Source organism: Camarhynchus parvulus, chromosome 2, assembly GCF_901933205.1.
Source record: "Camarhynchus parvulus chromosome 2, STF_HiC, whole genome shotgun sequence".
In the NCBI taxonomy this organism is placed as follows: Eukaryota; Metazoa; Chordata; class Aves; order Passeriformes; family Thraupidae; genus Camarhynchus; species Camarhynchus parvulus.
This window is the reverse complement of record NC_044572.1, coordinates 43,532,491-43,555,677: the sequence shown is the minus strand read 5'-3', so window position 1 is coordinate 43,555,677 and position 23,187 is coordinate 43,532,491. Positions and strand designations below refer to the sequence as shown.

At 38.4% G+C, this 23,187-nt stretch overlaps 1 protein-coding gene across 2 annotated transcripts in view; it reads left to right on the top strand.

Annotated features, from left to right (window-relative positions):
- The window catches only part of CPNE4 (copine 4), a 229,223-nt gene that overhangs the window by 50,103 nt on the left and 155,933 nt on the right, over nt 1-23,187 (top strand). The window lies entirely within an intron of this gene.

Genomic DNA, 23,187 nt, shown 5'->3' with positions numbered 1-23,187 from the left:
AAGATGAATTAAAAAAAAGCATCATAAAACTTTTCCCTTTAGGCCTTATTTTTTCATAAAAGCTATATAATACTGCAGATAATGATAGTGACCACAAGGCATTACAATATAAAGAGGAATACTGTGGAAGAGAGGATTTATCATTAACTGGCAAGGGATTTGGTGACAGTAGCTTGGTTTGCGGATTTTGAGCATTTTACAGTAGGATTCCTTGTTGCAGTCAGTAAAACGAATGCACTTGCCTATCAATTTGCCTTGTATTGCGGGTTGCATGTTTGATTAATCCTTCTTTGTGTTATTTTACCTGATCATGGAAATTATTTCTTTGATAACTGGAAGCAGGGTGTCTTAAAGAAATTCAAAATGTAACTATAGAACATAGAATGGGATGTAATATTTTTAATGGCATCTTGTTGGTTATTTTTACTTAAAAATTATAGTTGAGTGTTTGTGGTTAATCAAGCTGAAAGGTGTGACTTTAAAAAGGGAATAGAAAGTATGTAAGTGAAAATTAGGAATTTATTAAATCCAGTTAATTTTGAGTGCATATTCATCCCTCTCTTTTCAAGAGTTTTAGCATTCAGCATAGGATTGTCTTATCTATGAAGAGATAAAAAATAATAATGGTGAGCATATGCAGAAAGCAAAATCTTAAATTCAGGAGTCTTTTAATTTAGCATTTTCAACCAAGTTTTTCAGACTTTGAGGAGTTTATCCCATTTATTCCAGTTGTTTTGACCTATGAAATGTTTACATTTCAGGCCAGCACAGTCTAGGAAATTTAAGAGGTTTTTGATGGTATTCTTCTTCTTTCCTTAGTTTGCTCTTGTAGAACCACTAGACATTATAGTCTGTTTTTCTACCACTATATCCCTGGTAGAAAACCAGACTATAAATAGAAATAAAGCTCTCACCATTGTTTTTAGTGCTACAAAATCAACAGTCTCCACGTAATTAAAATTCAGGGTGATAAAATAGCCTAAAAAAGAGTAATTTTAGCTCTCTGTGTAGAAAAAAATCATTTTGCTGCACTGTGTGTAATTACACCAATAGTAGAAATTATTCAAGAAATGGATTAAAGGTCAAAATAAATGAAATGGCCCTGTTTGGAAAGGACACAATGAAAACTTTCATGCTGTCTCCGTTTTCTGAATCACTTTGGCTGCATTTTCACACAGTTCGTCTCTGGCAGGATAAGTAGATTTAAACTATATATTCTGATGTAGTAATGGAGATTCCCTTTATTTGATGTGGTTTTTAATTTGTAAAGTGATTGTCTGAATAGAGTAAATCTTACAGAATAGATCTGCCCACTGATATGATTCTCATCTTACGTCAGTTGCTGCTACTGTCTAGTGAGAGTCAAGGCAATTCATTTTAGCATGAAAAAAAAAGTTTTTATTAGTTCATGTTCCTATCAGTGCTGCAAAGTGAATGCCACTCTACCATGATGAGTATTTTCTGGCCAGCACCTTCTTAAGAGAATTTTTAATTAAGTTCCTATTGCTGAACTAAATTGAGCAGAGTCACTCAGGTATAGCTGGAGACATAATTTGGCTGGATGAATCTTCTGCTGATGGCAATCAATGAGCCAGCAAGACCTGAAAAAACAGACAAAGTCATAATTAAAAAGTAATAAAATCCAGCAAAGTGAGTATGTTCAACATAGAAATTACTAAATGGCAAAGAAAGAAGTAGAACTGAGGAGTGTGGATTTAGTCCCTTCATAAATTATCTTGAATTTCCAGGTACCTTAAACACCTTGGAGACCCAAAGGTGCTGTAGCAAGATGCAGTCTGACTGAAATGTACATACTGGTCACATACTCTGGTCGTGTGGAGGTTTTGTCAGCAAGGAGTAGCTGAATTGAAATGTCCAAAATACAGGTTTTGGTCTGTGTAGGCTGTGCTCTTGCACAGAAGTGCTTTTGAAATCCATGGAAAGTACTGAGGACTGGCTGCATGGCTGCTCTTGGGCCAGATGCAGCTGAAGCACATGGGCTTAGGCTGATGGGATTGCACTGTGCATGAAGTTAGAGATACTGGGATATAAGGGAATGGAATGTAATATTTTTAATAACATCTTGTTGGTTATTTTTACTTAAAAATTATAGTTGAGTGTTGGTGGCTAATCAAGCTGAAAGGTATGACTTTAAAATGAGAATATAAAGTATATAAGAGAAAATTAGGAATTTATTAAATCCAGTTAATTTTGAGTGCATATTCATCCCTCTCTTTTCAAGAGTTTTAGCATTCAGCATAGGATTGTCCTATCTACGAAGAGATAAAAAATAATAATGGTGAGCATATGCAGAAAGCCACTCTACAGGTGCAGACAATCCCTGAAAGTGAGTGATCTGTGCATATTCGTCTCTGGGAGAATTTTGATAAAATATGTCAGCCTGTTGCTGAGGAATTTTTTTTTCAGTTCTGCATTCTGTGTGTGCATATGTGTGTGTTTGTGTAAATTATGCCACCCACACATGTAAATATAGAATGAAAATGTGTTGATGCTCTTGGAGAGTGGGTAGGTGCCGTTTCCAGAGATTGGAAATGACGTCCAAGTATTATCTTAATTTTTTTTTAACTGTGGTTTTCTTGTTTTGTTTCGTTTTGGGGGATTTTGTTTGCTTCCCAGACACAGAATTGGTGAGGTTGGAAGGGACCTCTAGGGGTCACATGGCCCATGTACTGCTCAGGTGGAGACACCTAGAGCCAGTTGCCCAGGACTGTGTGAGAAAGGTTTTGAATATCTCTAAGGAGGGGATTCTGCATTCTCCCCAGGCAACCTGTGCCAGTGCCTGGTTGCTGTCACAAGCAAAAATATGTTTCCTAATGTTCCTGTGTTTCAACTGGTGCACATTACCTCTGGTTCTGTCACTAGCCACCAGTAAAAAGAAGCCTGGCTCTGTTGTCTTTGGACCTTCTCTTTAGGTATTACATTGATAAGATGCCCCCTGAGTGCTTCAGGTGTGTCACCTACAAACTTGCTGAAGTTACAGTCTGCCCCACCATCCAGGTCATTAATGAAGATCTTAAACAGGATCCAGTAATGACCCCTGTGCCCCACTGCTAGTCTCTGGCATCCAAATAGAATTTGTCTCACTGATAACCAGCCTCTGAGCCTGGCCAGCTTTCAGTCCACCTCACTGTCTGCTCATCCATTCTCTGTAGCAACGGCTCCTCTATGAAGATCTTATGCAAGGCAGTGTCAAAGGCCTTACTGAAGTCCTGGTAGAAAATATCAGCTGCTCTTCCCTCATCTACCAAGGCAGGTAGATCTACTTCATCTCAAGCATGACTTTTTCTTGGTTGGCTACTCATGATGATTTTCTTATCCTTAATGTGCCTAGGATTAAATGCTGTACCTACTTCCTAGGAACTGAGGTGAAGTTGGTGGGCCTGTAGTTGCCTAGATAATTTGACGAGAGACACAAAACTCCTCAGTAGTGAAACCATGGGGAACTTGGACAAATACTCAAAGAATTCTTGGTGCTGTCCCTCATTCTGGTACAGATATGTTTGCTGTTTTTTTCTTCTTGTCTGGGTATATGTTTCTCTGTAAACAAACTGGCACACTCCCAAGTGTGCACACACACCTCCCCCCTACATTTCCCTGTATGTGCATGTTGGTGCTGTAAAGTGTAAAGCACTATCTCCCCCAAGCTAGAATGTAAATGATATGTTGTGTCTCCCTGGAAAATCAGCAGTTTACTCCTTCTAACATGACAGGGTGTCAGGCGCCTAATTTATGTACAAACACAAATGGGATGTGGGGCTGCTAGGAAAGCGTTGAGAGCCGTTTATTTCTCAGCATCAGCTTCATACATGATTTTTTACATGCAAGATGCGAGCAGCTCGCAATCTAGGCAGCAAGCCAAAGAACTTTAATGTTACAACATACCAAATACTTATCTTAGCTGATTACACAGAGCAAAGGAATATTGACAGTGATTCTAACCAATCAACATAAGCACACGTAGCTTGAGTTAAAACAATGCTTGCTTGTTCATTTATAGGAAGACAATGCATAAAACCCTATTCATAAAGTGAACCTTGCTTCTAGAAACTTTTTGCAACTAAGAAAGCTATTTCGAAACACTAGACATAGGTCTATTGTTCTATTCCTCACGTCTTCCTACAGCTTACATGATGCATCAGCAATATTCATAACTCTGCCGTAACTGAGGCCTGTCTTTTTTCCCACCAACTTAAAACCCTCTAACTTTATGGATTCCCACATTATGTGATACAGCATAATAAATTCTCCTGTGTTTATGTAGTAAAAGACAATTTGCTGATCCAGGGCTGAATTTTAGCTCTTTTGGCCATAATTTTAAGCAGGTGCACACCTGCAGGGTGCCCAAATGTTGTACTTAAACTGTTTGTTTAAGATAATTATTCAACGGCTGTTTTTCCGTCTTGGATGTGTTCAAGGAGTTTAAATACCGTACTGAGTTTCAGATGGTGAATGACTGAGGTACATGGTGGTAAATTCCTTTGCTCTAATGATTATTTTACCCACCTAGAGTGTGAATGTCCATGAGTAATAAATATTAACTGATAACTAATGCATTGCATTGGAGCCTTCAGGTGAGATGTGCTGGCACTGGCATTCTCATTAACTCCTTAATCATAAGGAAATGTCTTGGCCCTGTGCACAGATGATCTGCATGTGGCAAATACCCATAGCACATGTTATTTTGAAAGCTGAGTAAGTTGCAGAGCTGTGTCTGATCATACAAGATTTACATGAGATCAGGAGGTGTCACATAGCCTGACTTAGCCAGATGGAATGTGATGTCTGGAGCTATGAAAAGAGAAGAGGAGCTTAGGAAGACAAATAGTCATGTTTGGGAATCAGGGAGAGCTTCCTGTAGTTGTGGTCTTCTGGCTTTCAGCAGCAGGACAGTGTCTGCTCCCTTGTGGATTTGAACAGCCAGCTGGAGATTCTGTGTTTTACCCAAAGCTTTCATTAAACCTCACTAACTGCAGAGCAAATGAAGCAGCACCCAAAGACAACCTGAACTTGCTAAAATTCATCTTGATGGACTTGGGTGAAATCATTAGAATGGATAAGTTTGTTTACTGAAATAGATTTTTTTTTTTTACGTGTTCTCTGAAGTCACAATTTGTGGAAAACTTAGTGAGCTTTGATAAAAATGTGTTGATATTCTTAATATAAAAGTTATTCACTTGTAATTCAGCATGACATTTCAAGGATCAGCTTGGCAGGACTAAACAAACAAACCAGAGTTTTTTGTGTTTCCTCTTCCTTTCACATCAACCTGCACTTCCATCTGTATTTGCTTTTCCTCTTAGTCCTGCTCTCTCTTTTGTTTCATCTCTGAATTCCAGCATCCTTCTCCTTCCTCTGCCTTTTCACCTGCCTCAGCTCCCCATTTACATTCCCAGCACCTGCTGCCACATTTCCCTCCTCTCTGTATTGGAGACTGGGGGAAATTCCCTGCCCCTTCCTAGCCTGGGTGGAGGATCTGAAGAGAAGACCCTGAGGCAGACTTCAGCTCTTTGTTTCCATAGATACCCAAAAGTAGCTTTCATGTTATCCATCTGTGGCTGTTACAGCCCACTGCAGAAGCCAACAAGCCATGAAATAGGGGAGTCTGTGGGATGATATATTCCATGACTCTACCAAACTGTTCTGAAATGAACACAAAAATACTGTGAAGAGGCAAAAATCCCCACACACGAAAAAATACATCCTTTTTAGTTCATTTTGATGAACAGGTAATAGATGAAGCATTTGGATGGAACTGGAAGTTTCAATGATCAGAAAGAAGAACTACCACCAGCAGCCATAAAGAATGAGGCTTGAGGCTGTCTAACCCCATCGTGCATCTACTTGCTAGCTGGTGATGGTGAGGAAATATGGGATCAGAGAAATATAGGAGTGTCTTTCCACCTTGTTGTTTCAGCTCTCAGTGATCTGCAGCTCAGGGAGTTCTTAAACAGGAGTTTATGCCTTTGTAATTGTAAAAAAATGTTGGTAGAATAACTTCCATAACTTAGTTCAAATAATTTTAAAAGTTTTGTATATAAAAGATAACATTTTAGGATATCCTGGGACATAAGTGTTCAGCAGCTTAACTGGGGGTTGAATAAAGTAATATTACTTGTATTTTTTTAATTTAGCTCTTGCTGATTATTTTTAAATTCATTTCTCCTGTATTAAAGGAGATGCTGAGAAAATCCCTGTTCATTTTCTCAATGCCATTTGGGATTTTATTCTTCTGATTTGTCCATGTCTGTATAAAAAGGCATCCTTTATTTTGAAGATTTAGCATACCTAACCTGTCACAAAGCATGGATTTGTTTGGGTAGTTATTTGAACAATGTTTATTTCAGAGCATTGCAGAGATGCAATGCAGTGTTGCATTTCCACAGTGATTTCTGAGCAGTGATTTGGGATTTATTCTCTGCTTTAAAGAACTGCAAGGCTTCACAGTGGACTGGCTTATTGGAAGTTTGATGGGTTTGGGTTGTTTTTTTTAAACAATTCTCTAGTCAATGCTAGAGCAGATTCTAGATACTATCTTTCTGATTTCACTCTTAAGATTTCAACTTGGTGAAGAAACATCCTGTATGAAATTAATTTTAAGTAATGGCATTACAGTAAGATGAACATACCATCTTAGGAAGATTTTGCTCTGACAAAGAAAGGAACTTAGAATGTTCTGATTAAATATTTTATATCAGATTGTGCCAAATTTGATGGCAAAGAGATGAATAGAGGTTATGAAATTAGCTCTTCTCTTTGTGAAGAAGCTTCTGATTCATTTGCAGATTTGGGAGTTTTTCTTTCTGGATGTAGAAGAGGGCTGATAATTGGAAATGCTGCCTGTGAGTTCTCTGGCCAAAGCTTAGATCAAATGAAATACTATATCTATTGTAAAATTTGATTTAATTAAATACTATATCTAGTGTAAAATTGGATTCATGCAGATCATGGTTGATGAAAACCAATGGGGAAGAATTGAGTCTTTAATTGAAATGATCAAGACTTTGATCAGGAAATAAAGGCAATGGGATTTTTTCTAATTAAGCCACAAGGTGGCCAAGGTCCTACCTTTCCTGACTCAGGGCTGGCAGTCAAGTTGATTGACCCCTCCTGCCCAGATCATTCAGGCCTTCAGAGCACTTGGTCTTGTTTGAGCACAGGTCTATGCCCTGCACAACTTGCAGGTGATGATCTGAGTGCAGCTTTTGATTAGTAAACTTTGGACCTGGGAAGAAATGAGAGCAGTCCTGCTGCATTCACTTCCCAAGGGATGTTCCTAGAAGAGGATGCCTAAGAGTTTTTTAGGTGCCATTCAACTTACCTTGTTTTCACTCATCACTCTGAAAGCTGTGATTTTATTTACACCATAGCACTGTGCCTGTGTATATTCTTTTATGGTTTATTTCATCCTCATAATTCAATATCATACCTTTCTTTCTCCTCTTTCATCAAGTCTCTGTTGATGCTAATGAATGTTTCTTTACTCAAAACAATTTGGTAACCTCTGTTGCTGCCAAGATTTGCTTTTAGCTTCTGCTTTCTGTTCCTGGTATACTTCCTTGAAGTCTTTTTGTATGGTGTGACTGTCAAAGACAGCTCATCTTTTTCAAGCACCATTGGAAGTCTGTGGGGTCAGGCTGCAGGCTAATTGAATGTTTTATCTTGGTCCTTTCTCAACCTGAATCCATCTAATCGGCTATCTTCCTTTCCAAGCCTTAATATTTTGGAGGCACACTTTCTTCCAAGGGTTTGCCTGCTGAAGACCTCCTGTCAACTCTTTCTGGAAAAAGAAAAGTTTTCCACATGGAGGGAATCTACTATGCAGTTTTTCTCCATGTCCAAGCGAGCATCATTCAAAATACACTGTTCAGCCCCTGATACACTTAGTACATTTTTACAAATATATATGAGTAAGCTCAAAATCTGGAATTGAAATTAGAACTGTAATTAATATTAACCTTCTTGTTAAAAAGAAAGAGAACTCTCTCCCAGGTCTTTCCAAACTACTTATACAAAATTGGAAGTCTGAAAACTAAAGGCTGTAACTTTCTTGTGTTGGCAAACATTTGATAAGAAGCTGTTACTGGGAACTGTTTTCCTCCTGTGCCTAGTTCAGAAATATGAACATCATTAGGTTTGATGATCTTTTTAGACCCCAGGTAGTAATGTGTCTATTTATTTTAAATCCATTTTATAATAACTCCCTCTTTTTTTTATCTCATCCATCAGTGCTGCTTTTTTTTGAGCCTCCTCCTTGCCTCAGCATTTAAAGACAGCCACAGTGCTTTTTTTCTTGTCTTTTTTAATCAGCTAGTCTTTCAGCTTGAACTCATTTGAATCAGACAGATTGTCTCAACTGAAAACAAATACTGTCATGTTGAGTCAATATAGATGAAATATCATATTATTCCACTAGCTCAAACATAATTTTCTGCCTCTGTAGTGCAGTTTGTGAAATGTAATGCATGTGCAAAGGAGAGAAAGTAGATTTCTTTGTTCTTATTGAGAGTGGTCATATTTGGGCTGGATAATTCCTCTCTACCAGAGCTGGAAGCTGACTTCTCTCTTCAACTAAACCTCTTCAGGTCCCCTGCCTTCAAGCTACAGAGAGTCAAGAATTATTTTCTCATAGTTTAAATTGAGTAAAACCAAGTGTACTCCTGCGAAGTCAGGAGAGAGTGCTTGTGTATGAGAGGTGGTAAAAGCTACGTGGTCTCTCCCTGAACCTGTGGCCTGGAGCATCCTCTCCCAAGAAGATCTTCCTTTGGAGCTAATTTCCAGGAGCCCTCTGCCTGGTAAATCAGACCCTAGGAGAGGCATGGAAATGAAATGTGGGATCATGTAGTGATTTTTCTATGTTAGGAAATAGCTACATGCTTAAAAATCAGTTCGATACTGCACTAGCTTAGAGGGAAATCTGAATGACCCATACTTGTCTACATCCTATCTCAATGTCCAGAGGATCAGGGATTATGGAAATGTTTGGGGAGCTCTGTTCCTTCCTGGTGTACAATTTATTTGTAGCCATTCCTGCAGCAGATGTCTTCAGCCAGAGTGTGTCTGTGTTTGCAGGTAGCACTGTGCCCTTACCCTGCCTTTTGTACCTGTGGAGGAACAGGGCTGGATGCTCAGATTTCTCTATGGCTTTGCAAACCTTTGTGTATTGTTGCTGGTAGAAACATTTTGAGTGGTTTTAAGTTACTTGAAAATTTTGCCTTCATCTTAACTTTTGAGTAATTGGATTGCAGGCATGAAATACTAAGAGAGAACTGAAAGGACTTCTCATCTGTTCTTGTATTAATGACATTTAAAATGTGGAAATACTATGGCCAATGAAATATTTTACTCTACATTAATAAAAGCACTTTTTTACCTCATTAACAGGGGAGCTGTTAATGAGGTAAAAAATTATTTCCTCTTCCCATGCAGTTTTAGATATTTCTTTGCTTTTAATGTACTTTCATCAATGTTTCTAATCATCCTAAGATGTTCTTGTAAATACTGCCTTTAGCCATGCTGTCTATTTGATGGTTCTTAATTCATGCTTCATTAACTTTTCACAACTTTTTCTCAGGACAGTTTTCCATAAAAGCTGTGACTCACACAGTGTTCTCAGTCATATATATATATATATTTATACACACTATATATATATACACACACTAATATATATATACGCACTATATATATATACACACATATATATATACATGCAGTCAGACATATACACATATGCAATAAAATGAGATTTTTCTAATATTTACTCTTTTTTAAACCACATCAGGCCTTATAGTTTTGTTGTATGAATAGGGTAAGAAAAAAAAAGAAAACAAGAGACCATTAAAAATGCTTTCAAAATTATCTAGGGAAGATATCAGGAAAAAAGAAGATTTTTCAGTGTTCCCACTCCTTCTTAATCCTGAATAACTGGTTTGGTAGGAATATATACAGGAGGAATTCTATACTGTCAGCAGCTCTACATTAAAAAAAAATTATTTTGCTCTCTTCCCGTGCAGTTTAATTGTCTATCAGATATGTAGTATTTTAAACTTGGATGGAGAGTCTAAAGCTGCTTTTATCATGGGCAGGCAGATGCGCATTTCAGATCACATCAGTAATATGCCTTCCTCTCGTGAGCTATTTTTTACAGATACACAAACTTCACACATCTCCAGGACAGATTTTAAGCCTGGTTTGACAGATTGTGTTAAACCTACAGTAAACAGAAATCTTTGGAGCTGCTTTGTAAGTAGATAATTCACTTGATTGATTCAGTACACTGATTCTTAACCTGTAACATCAGAATGGAACTGAGAAATTGTCACCAGCGTGAGCCTCTTCTGTGCTTGCTCTGAGGGGTTTTAGGGTCTAACACAAATTGTCTCCTGAAGGAAAAGAGTACTTATGGAATTCTGAGAATAAGTGATTTAGAAAAACAGTCTGAACTACTGCAAATGTATTTTGAGAAGATTTCTATTCAAATATTGATTGACCAGGGATATTAAGTTCCCTGCAATTTCCCTGGAAACTAGAACTGCTGTTTTCCATATTCCCTCATGTTTGGTACTAGCTTAAAAATATAACGTACCAGTTATGTTGTAACCAGGCTAGAATACAGACTTCCTGAAATCTGAATTGTTAACAGATATTCCAGGATTTGATTTTTTTCTTCATCCCCTTGAGAAATTTACAATTTTGCCTGTAAAAACAGGTAATCAGAGGGCTTGGAGTTGCTGCTACCACCACCATGCCACTGCTGCTGACAGCAAAGTGATATTGTACCAATCCTGGCTCTACAAAGGTGCTCATCTGAGAAGAAAATTTTAGGGCACTTTGGATAATCCATTTAAAGTCCATAGTATTTGAGTGTGGATTGTGTTGGTGATCTGTATAAATTTATCTGCCTTTTGTTCAAAATGTCAGACTTAAAGATGGCAGAGTAAAAATACCTGACAAGCCAGTTCTTGGGTTGAACAGTTCAACCAGAACTCTCTCAAATGACTTACATGTTCTTCTCCTCTAGAAGAACAAGTAAGTCATTGGAACTGGAATCATTGCCATAGCTCCCTATGAATAATTTTTGTGTTCAAAAGGCTTACAGGCCTACAATATATTGTTCAGCTACTTTTTAGTTTGAAATTCATAAAATGTTAACTGCAACTATCTGAGGTGAATGTCATAATTTTGTGAGGTACTCAGGTTTATTACACATCACCAACCTCCAATGTTGTGCTTTTGAAGCAGAAAACTGTCCATTGTGGTAATCTGGATTTGTCATGATAAACTTGATCAGTAGGATGTGAGGGTTTTTTTTTCAAGTCAATTTCAATTTTTAAATAAGTCAATAAAAATACGAGTTTTGAGGATTTTGTTTTTCAACTGTTTGGAAAAACTCATCACCTAGCTATGACACCAGCTGGCTTGTGTATGACATTGGTGTAGAACCAGCTGCTAGTGCAGAACCAAGTGATGCGCTACATGCCTTCTATATGCCTCCTCAGAGAAACATTGAGTTGATCATTGTATCTTGTTGTATTTAACTTTAAATGCTGTTTGAGCGCTGATTAGTCTGCTGTTGCCTTGTAAGTGGGGTAAAGTTAAAAGCTTATGCTGTATCACTGCCAAATGAACTGGACTAGCTTCAGCAGCCTTACTCCCATGGCTGCCCTTCAGGTTCCACATGGATGCAGGAACTGTTTTTACTGACAGCAACATTTGCTGCTTTAAAACTGTATTTGCACTTCTCCAGCTTAGATTGGGCTTTTCAGCTGCCATGTATGTGTCTTCCCTATTCTGCACAGGAATATACAAGACGAATTCCCATGCCTTTCTTTCTCTGTTTGAAGTCATTGGCATTATGTTCATTGTCATCCAATGTTTCAGTACTCTTTTTACAGTCCCATGTGTGCCTAATTTTGTTGAAGACCCTGTGCTTGCCTGCTTGCTTCCTTGATTCTTTAATTTAAGTACCAAAGTAGATCCTTGACCATCTTTATATTAGTCTTACTCCTCTTAATAAAAAAACTGTCATTGAACATCCTGAGTTGGAAGGAACCAACAAAGATCATCAAGTCCATCTCCTGGCCCTGCACAGAACCATCCCCAAGAGTCACACCCTGTGCTTGAGAGCATTGTCCAAATGCTTCTTGAGCTCTGTCAGGCTGGTGCTGGGACCACTTCCCTGGGGAGACTTGCAGTACCCAACCACCCCTTGAGGTAAAAAAGCTTTTCCTGATACCAGCCTAAACCTCCCTGGACTCAGCTTCATGCTATTTGGTAAGGGATGTCCATTCTTTCTTCCTTAGTTTAGTGAGACTTACTTGGGTTTCTGCCATATTTAGCCTTACAGCTCCACAGTGTTATCATGTCCAAAATATTATAGACAAATTTTCCTTTTTCATATATATAATTCCTATTCTCCCTGGGAATTTATTGAGATTCTCTAATAATATTGGAAACTGTTGTTGATAACTAACTGTGTGGTGGAGAGTGAGACTTATCCTTAACAAGTTAAAATTCTACACACAATCTGATTCCACCCAAAACTGTTGTTTTTGAATTCACCTTGCATGTAATGCTGTTTTGCAATTTCTGGAGATTTTTGCCTGGATTTTACTTGGTTTTGAATTTGCTGCTGAACATTGAATTGCTGCATTGACACAAAAAACGTTCACAGGGCTTGCATGCTTGTTTTTTCAATTTATATTCTAGACTTGACTTTTCAAGTTTGATCTGATGTTGTCTTAATTTAAAGTAGCCATGTCCTGACCTTCAGGTGCCCCTGCCTTTTGTGGGAAAGAAGGTAGTTCCAAGCTGCAGTTTTAATAGAAAACAACAAACTTTGTGTAACTCTTCCAACTTGGTAATATTTTGGTCTCTGAGCTGTTAAAATGGAAACATTTCCAATTTGCAGAGTTTGGGTTAAAGGATGAAAGGAAACATTATAACACTTTAAGGAACCATTCAAAATTTTTCTTCATAATTTGAGGAGCTGTACATATACTCTCTGTACATAAACTGGGCATCAGCAATTTATGTTTGTGTTATTTTTAGAAGGGTAATACTAAGAAACCTAAGGAATATATGCATCTTTAACTAATTTTGAAACAAGGAAGTCCTTAGTTTTGAATACATTTTAATTGTATCAGTTTGGAATATTTTTAAATAAGATTCTGACATAACGGTAAAGTTCACAGAGTTTACATTGTCATGGTATGCGTCTTTCCATCTGGATATCCTCTTTCAAAGCAGCCATGTGCTCTTATCCATTTAACTTGAGTCCGACTGATGCAGGCTAATTACTTTTTCCTCCTTTTCATTGTATCACTCTGCTTTTTCTGCTGATTTCAGCTGGAGTTGGAGGTCAGTCTATTTAAAGAGCCCACACTTTTGTCTCAATGTCTCTTGTGAAACGTTGTATAATTTGGCTACTCCTGGGGATGTTTGTGGTGAGAATTCATAATTTACTGACCATCTGCCTGCCTTTTCCCCTCATTACAGATGTGGAGAGGAAAAGCTGAAAAGAAGGCAGTGATGTAATACGTAGAACTTGGTTGGTGACCAAGTTACATACTGTGATTGTCATTCAGAAATCCTCTTGCTGCCAGAAGTTGGTGCTATTATATGAAATTCAAAGGAGGGCTGGTCTGTGTCACACAGTACTGAAGAGAAGTATTTATGAAGGATTTATTTATTCTGGAAGCAGTTAGTTGAGGTTTTTCATAACATTACTGTTGATTTCCTTACAACTCTGTATTGCCTTCAGACTGTATTCAAATCCCCAGGCTGCACCTTCCTTTGTGACCAGCATTCTTGTGTGACAGCTCTGAGTGTCCTTGTTCTTCCCCAGCAGGGAGATACTGAAAGTCCTGGATGACTGGGCTTGAGGGGCTCATGTTAGTTTTATTTGGGCATGGTATGTATTTTTGAATGTGAAAAAGTGGAGAACAAGACAAGATGGGACAGACACTAATGTAGAATCAAAATGAGATTGTATCCAAAAAGCAATAGCATGGAAACTTTAATACAGCTTGGAGAGCAGCAGAGTGATGTTCCAAGAGAAGCCTAGAGAATAGACTTCTGATCTGAGATTATTTTAAAGGACATCTATGGCTGTGAGGAAAGAAAATTTTGCTCATTTTACTTCTTTATGAATGCTTCAAAATAGTTTCATTAAAGCTTCCTGACTCTAGACGCTTCTGGAAAGCCACTCTGTTCTAGAGAACAAGTCCTGTGAGGAGTGGCTGAGGGCACTGGATTTGATTAGACTGGAAAGAAGGAGGCTGAGAGGACGCCTTATTGTTCTCTACAACTACCTGAAAGGAGTTTGTAGAGAGTTGAATGTCAGTCTCTTCTCCCAGATAACAGGTTGAAATAGCCTCAAGTTATACCAGGAGAGGTTTAGGTCAGTTATTAGGAAAAAAAATTTCACCCAAGTGGTTATTGAGCATTGGAACAGGCTGCTCAGGGAAGCGATTGAGTCACTATTCCTGGAGTTATTAAAAAGTTCTTTAGATGTGATGCTTAAGATGATGGTTTAGTGGTAGACTTGGCAGTGCTGGGTTTATCGTTTGACTTGGTGATCTTTAAGGTATTTTCCAAACTAGATGATCCTATGCTTCTACCCTGTTTTCATTCTCAGTGGAATAATCTTATAGGACCCAAGTCTTGGCATGTAGCTCAGTGGGATCCTACTTTACTGGGGTTTATACCTGGATGGATGCTCTCACTGTTGATCCTTTTTGCCAAAGTGGCAATACCTCCAATCACTCATGGTGTGTCTGCAGAGAGATGTTTCATGCAGCAGATTGCAGTAGGTATGGGTGTGATGGACATATTCTTCACCATCCCTTCTAAAAGTGATCTCTTAAACTCTTCAGGGACATTCTATCTCATTTCACAAATTGTAGTTTTATTCTAGGAAATATATTTATCCAAATTCAGACCTTAAGTAGTCCTTTTGCTGAGGTGATGATTTTGTCCCCTGTTTCTTGCCATGCTGTTGTGTGTATTTATAAATACTTAGCTATGAGGTCTCAGGGGCAAGAAATACATCTTCTGTTTTATTTGCAAAGAATAGTAAGAACCTTTCCAAAGTCTCTAGGTGTCATTGCAATAAAATAATCATAACAATGGGTCTCTGAGTAGTAGTAAGTCTGATATAATTGAAATGAACTAGTAACTTACCTTGGAGTGAAAGTTTTTTATTTGAAAAGAGAGCAAAACACTCTTGGTCATTTTTTGTTATCTTTTGCTTAGAGAAAATATTAAACATGGCTTACCACTTAACTTGGCTGGGGCTATCTTCATACAGCTTTTTTTTATATTGTATAAGCAATTATCCTGCAATATGGAGTGTTTTGATTTAGACACACTTTTAAAAGATCAGTATTCATGGCGCATGCAGTGAAGAGCAATTTAAAATTAAAAGGCTGCTTTAGACTTTTAAGAGCACCTGGATCTTATTTTAGAAGCAATTGGAACCCTGGGCCAACACCTTGTAGGGCAATTTAAATTCTTCTTTTTTATTATTTTATTTGAGTACTTGGTAAGAAATTGATTTGAACAGCACGGTGCTGAGCTCTTCAGATTTTGAAGTACTTCCAATTCCCAGTCACATATAGCTGCAGATCATGATCTTCTCTTAGTTCTACAAAGCCAGGCATCTTAAGAATATCACCCAGACAAAGAAGTGAATCTAGACTCTTTTGATTTATCAAACATTTGATTTAATGTATTTTTTTCCTTTTTGCTTATGCATAGAAGAAGTTCCTTAGGTCAACAGGAAGACACTTATATATTGCAAAAATAAAAAATACGTACATAAAGTAGCAAAACTGTATCATGTCTGTTCAGCATCTGAAGAAAGTCTTTTCATCAGCAGAACATTCATAAGCACTGCAATAAATTCTGTGTATTGGTTTATCCAGGTAAAGGGGCATGGGAGAAAGAAAAAAATCCTTTAGTTATATTTAATATTCCATTTGGAAGTATGATCTGTCCTGTGCCCCATGTGAGACAGAAGGCCTGTGGGAATAAGGTGAAGGGAAAGAGGGAATCATCATGTAATGAAGGGTGATCATTATTCAGAGGCAAGGGAGAAACTGTGGCTGCACAGGTCATCTTCATTCTGGGAATTACTACTCTGAGCACTTGGCTTAGAAGCACAAGGCTTCACCCTAACAATATTTTTGGAAAGCCCTACACAGATAGAGGGATATAGTGGTGCTTCACCCATTTAAAGTGACACAACACAACCATGTCCTTTCTTAGCTTTATTTTCAAAAGTACGAAACCATGGCAAGATCCATTCTCAGCAAGATGTAGGAGCTCTCCTAAATATAGGGATTGGGGATTTTTGTTCCTGCTCTCCACAGGGCACTCAGCCCCTTATAAGCAAACACAGTTGGGTTTGTGAGCAGGTGGGGCCACAGAAGTGAGTATTTAAACCACTGAGATGTGAACCATCAGTGAGAACCTTTACAATGCAGTAGCTGTAATAGGAGAAGCTGCCAACAGGCAGCTCATGGTAACAGATTACAACTTCTTGTGGTGGTGCTCAGAGATGGTGTGGGGAGGTGTACACCTGTACAGAAAGGTTTTATAAACTAGAGCTGTGAAACAGTGAGCATGGCATAAAACAGCATCACCATCTCCCTGTACATGGTGGATTTCTTGTAAGAGGCTGGAGGGAAGCTCACAATTTTTAAAAAACTCTCAGCATATTTTTGCTTTTGAGTTGAGATAAAGAAATCATAAGATATATTAGAGATTTCACTGGAGTGTGGAGGAGGAGAATGTAAAGTCTGAATATTTTGTTTTCTGTCTGAATCACTAATGTGCTACCAGTCAGTTTAATTAGAATAATTAGTCATGAAATATATAATTGGTGTGAATCTTCCTGCAGATTATATAGAGAGCTTTTGAAGAGGAATGTGGTTATTTGATACTGATCCTGCAAACATTTATGCATGTTCTTAGCTCAGCATGCATGAATCAGCGTCGTCCCATTGAGTGGGGAAAGGAAGCTCTCCTTTAGCTAAGAGGCTTTCTGAAATTGAGCCTCACCAGTGGCAGCATTTCTCTGTGACCTTGGGATTTGTAGCAAGTCCAGTGTTTCAGGAATGCCTCCTCTAAGGGGCTGCTTTCTCCCTTAAGCAATTGCTTGTTCTTGAAGGACAGTAGCTATGAATGACCAGGTGGTGGCATGTCCTCCATGGCTCTGTTTGGGTCTTGATCTCTAAAGGATTGCCCCTCCTGTGCCTTCTCGTGAGGTTATTTTGGCACCACTACTTTGTGTTTCTCCTGCTGTGGAGAAATGACCCAGTTGTAGAAACCATGAGGAAAACTGTGTTCTTGCTTTCTTGTGAACCATGCTGGATCATTTCCTGGAGCAGGTTCAGCCTGTGGCAGTGCACATAACCTTTTGAAGCTTGTGAGAAGTGAGGATGGGAAACTGATGGAGCTATGTGGAAGAATGGGCCTGGAGTGGGTTAGGCTTGCCTGGGTTTAGGTACCTTTGGTTTTCCCTGTGAAAAAACTTGAAAAAAATGAGCAATTATTCTATATATTGATAAATGCTACCATTTGATCCCCTTTTTCGTCCCCAGAAGAGTAGTTTGGTTTTTGCTTGGGTTTTAGGGTGTTTTGTTTGTTTTGTGTTTTATAATAAATTTTACTGTTGGTTATTTTGTTGTAGATTATCATTTAAGTACCTAATGGTACCAGTTTTAGGTTCTTCCAGTATTTTGAGAAAGTAACTTTGAAAGTCTTGTTCTCCTTTCCTTGTTCATCTCTTGTGTCAAAATTATTTCTTATCCTGAGATTATATGATAGATAGCAAATTTAATGCTAAAGAAGGTCCTGTCAACATATTTAGGCAGCCCTGCTATATGTTTAAGACTTTCTTCTTGTAGCATATATTAATGTGCTTTGGTACAGTTTGATAGTCTAAGTGACTATAGCAGTAAATTCTGTACTGTTCAACTGTGAAAAAAGTTTACAGTTTTCATTATTCTTGGCCAGAAAGAATTGAAAGTTTATGGAGTTTTTTATTATTTTTATTGTACTTTGGTTAATTTCACATCTCTTTTTTGGCACACAGTACAGGGTGTAGCATAAAAATATGTGATTCAGCAAAAGCTGGAAGAATTTCTGTTATTGTGGTGTACAGAACTGCAGATACTGCAAAAAAGACTGGAATAAAAAGAATGGATTGTGGTGTATCTGCAGGGTAGGACTGTCACTTTGTGGACTTACTGGTTCACAGAATTAACTGTGGTGCTCCCTTGAGTATTCTGTGTGCACTAGAAAACTCGGTGAAGATATGCCAGATACCCTTTCCCACCCAGAAAAGCAGAAATCATCCACTGTTTGGTAAAATTGCATCTCTCCTTTGCCATTATCTGGGAACCTAGTCCCAGATGACCTCATCATTATTTCAGCTCAGGACCTGTTATTTCCCAAAGGCTGGTCTTGCCTATTTGGTGTTAAATATCTCTTGTTGCTCTGGTGGATCCTCCCGTGCACTAAAGCCATCCTTGCCTTTGAGCCTTGGTCCTGCTTCCAGTTGCCAGTGGCACCTTGAGCAGCACTAGGAGATTGTAGCAACAATTTGGATCTAAGATAACAACGTCAAGAACTTTGTAGGTAGACAGAGCTGCCAAGCACAATCTCTCCTTATTCTGTCATAGAAAGAACCAAAATACATATCATCTTACATGTCCTTCTGCTGTGACATTTTTACTATTATCTGTGGTTTCATAGCTTACACAAAGAAAATGTTCCTGACTTGTTGTGTTGTCTTCTGGTTTGGTAGTGTTGGATCTTGTGCCTTTACATATTTGAAAGTCCCATGATATTGGCTGCTTTGCAAACTTTTTGTTCTGAATCATGAATTTAGCGAGCACATATCAGTGAATTTCAGGTGAATTAAAACCAGTGTCAGACACAGTTTCAAACTCCTTAAGTACAACAACAAAGGACACATTAAGTGATATGTGAAATACATATCATGATACAAATTTTCTGAAGTTCAGCTATTCTCTTAAGGATATATAGCACATTTCTCTTTTGGTGGCCAGAAAGTTTAAGTAGTTCAAATTAGTGCTTTTCTCCCAAATAACAATTGCTAGGACAAGAGGAAATTGCCTCAAGTTGCACCCAGGGAGGTTTAGAGTGGATATTATTAAAAGTTGCTCATCAAAATGCTTATTGAGCTTTGGAACAAGGTGTCCAGGGATGTGGTAGAATCCCTGGAGATATTAAGGAGACCTTTGGATGGACGCGGTTTAGTGTTGGACTTGGCAGTGCTAGGTTAACAGTTGCACTTGATGATCTTGAAGGTCTTTGCTAGCCAAGACAATTCTCTGGCTCTATAAGTTTATCTTCTATATGCTCTTTTTGATCCTGATCAGGCAATAGGCCTATAAGACTTTGTATTTTAAAAGTCTGTGAATAATATGTTGGTTATATGTCAAATAACCATCAGTTACATTCCTATGCAAACCATGTCTTTTCTGTCCCAGCCCTTCTCTACATCTCACCTTTGTTGTCTTTGCATCAAATAAACAAAATCAGCCAGTTGAGCCCTTCATATTGTAAGCCTTATACAGCAGTGTCAATTTATTTCCATAAAACACCCTGGGTATTTGTGATGTTGTATGTGGTTAAAAAGACTGAAACATAAAAACCAAAACAAGTCAAAACAAAGCAGAAAAACCCCACAGAGCAGCAAACCTCTTATAAAATTCTAGTAGATCTGACAAGTTCTCTGGGGTTGTCACATTAAAAATTGCTGCGCACTGCACAGCCTAGACTGTACTGTAGTACAGAATAAGAGCTTCAGTTCCTTCATTCTGGTGAATGTCACAAGGCCCATCACTCAGAACCGTGCATATTTGACTTTGTTAGCTGTTGCTTCTAGACAGCTGCTCAGAAACTCTGGACAAAGCAGCAGAAAAACCCATGTGGATGTGCAGAAAGGAGAGGGAGCTCTAAGTTCATATCAACTCAAAGTAAAAGAAAAATGAAATAGAGGAATAGAAAACAGAATTTTATTTTTTTCCTGCATTTCACAAAGCATTAGCAAAATCTCTGAGCAGGGGGAGACAGAGACTTGTGAGGAAGCTTCTGTCTTAAAATATTTGAAGGGCAAACTCAAGCAGCCATATGTTATAGCATTTTGGCTGGAAGTGTGTTTGACTGTTTTTTATAATTTTATATAAATGTTTGAAAAATGTAATGAGAAAATTGTCATCTCCCTTTTATGAAAACAAGACATTTTCCCTCCTGTCTAAGCTTTGGCCAGCTTGTTCTGGACTGTCTAATTCCTTCAGCCATTTCAGGGAGGAGGGTAAACATTGCTCTTTGTACCTGTGGATGAGGAACTGAGAATTAAATAGGATTTAGAATTAAGGCTGGTTGATGGCAGAGCCTGGGCTCTAGAGTTCAGTGCCTTGACCCAGGCTAGGCTCTGTTTATCTGCCTAGCTTATGTATCTCTTCGTAGAACATTTTATTACACGTTGATTTATACTTGTCCCACTTCTGTGAGGTTTAACAGCACTGTTGTGTTCTTTATATAGATGTAGAATCCAAAAACAGGTGATTAAGTCAATGCCCAAGGTTATACGAGTATTTATGGAATAAAAGGGGCTACATAAAACTTACCTAAATCCCAAGTAATAACCTTAACTTTTTAGGCCTTACCCATTTGCTTGAGAGAAAACCAGAGACAAAAACAGAGGGAAAAGAAAAAGGAAAAAAGAGAAAAAGTAAGACAGGGAGTTATCTTTTTTCCCCTAGAAGGCTATATTTCTGTTTTGATTTCAGAAGCAAACAGCAGCCTTTTTCAATGCTGATTTCATAAGCGGTACTTTTTTCTAGCAGAGAAATTCTCTGATTTCATAGAGAAGTTACATTTAGAAGACGGAGAAAAAAGAAAAAGAGAGATAAAAGGGTGAATACTATGAATTGAATTCTTCCTCTGTTCCCCAAGAATTTCCTGCTTCCACCTGTCAGTGCTGTGACTTCCTTTTCAGTCCATGGCTTTGAAACTGGCTTAGCAGGATCTCTTTCTAGGGATGGGTGTTGTGCATTTAGTCAGAGAACAAACTCCATGCTGGGAGGCATGGGGGAGCACATAGTGGCATTTCTAGCAATAGGCTTGTCAAAATAAACAGTTTCACTTTTAAAATATGTACCCTAAATGTGTTGCCTCCTAATGCATATTCATCTCTTAAATGCAAATATCTCCCTTTTCTGCACATATTGTGGATGTTTGCCCTCTCTATTTGGGTTGTGTATCATATGGCATGTAAATAAGAGATGAGAAGTTGTGTAATAAGTGGAGGAGGGGAGGAGGTAAAGGGATTTAATAAGAAACATGCATAATTTACACACACAGCGCTATTCCACTCTGGTTTTGTATATTTTAATAGCAAATCCTGTGGCTTCATGCCAACCAGTGTCTTAGAAATAATAGTCTTTTACTAGCCTTAAAGGTAAGATTTCTCAGATGAATTCCACTTGCTAGAATAAGCATCCTACAGTGGTTTAGCTTTATACTGAAGTTTATAAGTGCCCTTGTTTCTTTGCAAGGTGAAGGCAGTTTGGGTAAATACATCTAATATATAAAGTATGAGCAAGAAGATGTGTTTCAGGTGCTGGTTTTTTTTCACATCCACGAGTTAGAAACACAAAGTATTTTAGGACAGATTTATGTCTCTCTGGCCTGTAAATTATCTAAGCTGAAGGCACAAACTAATATTTATATGCTGTGGTAACCAGATATCCATAACTGTTTGCCCTTGCAATGGTGGGGACATAAAGCTAGAGGATGTTTTCAGAGTATTTTTTTTTAATATTTTTTTTATAGTCACTCAGGAACTGGACATGTGAAATGGGTTCATTTTGACACTGTGGTTAGAGCCGTGAGTGCAAATGCCAGCTAAGCTTAGACTGCTTTGGCTTGAAGGAGCAGGTAACTCTCATCCTGAAAATTTAGACATAAATAAACACATGGCTGTGAAGAAAGCATCTGCCACAAGAAGCCCAAATGTTGAGTTGCTTTCAGGAGTTTCAGTATGGATTCTGTACATGTGCATATCCTTCTGCTTATAAGAATCAAACTGAATGTAAGTCCAAAGTGATACTGTGAAATGTCATTTTGGAAAGCTTCACAATCAGCGAAAGGCTTCACGGGATGCCAAATCCAGCCCCACATTACCAGAAGGACTTGTGTCTTATCTTCAAGGAGAAGAGGAAGAGACAAAAATGGCAGAGAGATTCTGAGTGGCACAGGGGCATACACAGGGTAGATGAGGTTTCTTCATGGCAAAACTTAAGCTACATCTGATTTTTGTGGAGACACCCAGGGCTTGTGAGAGTGCCAAACCACGCGCTGCTGTGCTGGCTCCCTGGACCTGCCCTCCTCTGTCTCATCCTCTGGAACAGCCTGCCTGTGTTTGTGGGTTTTGTAAGCAGACCCAGAGTTTGCAGATTGGTTTCCAATAACCACAGAAACTGCTCCATGAGCTCACCAAACCTGTCCCAGAATTTCAGGAGCTGCTTCAGACCTGGGTGAAAAATGGATTCTACAGTAGGGCAGACCCTAAAGCATGAATGTGTTTTTAGATCCAGATTCTGCAAGAGTTAGTGGATTCATTATCTAATTTTAAACTTTGTCTTTAAACCTGTACTCAGCTATAATTACTGTATAATTTCCTTTTTTGTTTCTTAAACCCTGTCTCATACTTGAGTATTTCAGGCAAGTTGCAGAATTCAAAAATGTCATTGGGCCACTGAAATGAACAGCAGGGCCTCAAGTTTGTCATGATATGGTTAATGATACAGCCAAATAAAAGAGCTTTTTACTCGAAGATAGCAGTTCAAGGCATGCACTTCAGTGCACCATTCTGCCACAAAATGAAGAATCACTGGATGAGTTTCTTTGGCATTGTAGTCCTGACTGGTGCAGGCTTTCATTTTACCTCAGGTGTGTGTCAGGTGTCTGGTGCAGTATCCTAAGGCATGTTCCCTGTAGTTGTGTCCCCTCTTTATACAGTGTGGAGAAGAGGGAGTTCAATATGTGCTCCCAACCACCTGCTTTTATGAGTCCTTGATCCATACCTACCTCTGGGTCCTAGGCTGAATCCAAGGGAGATGAAAA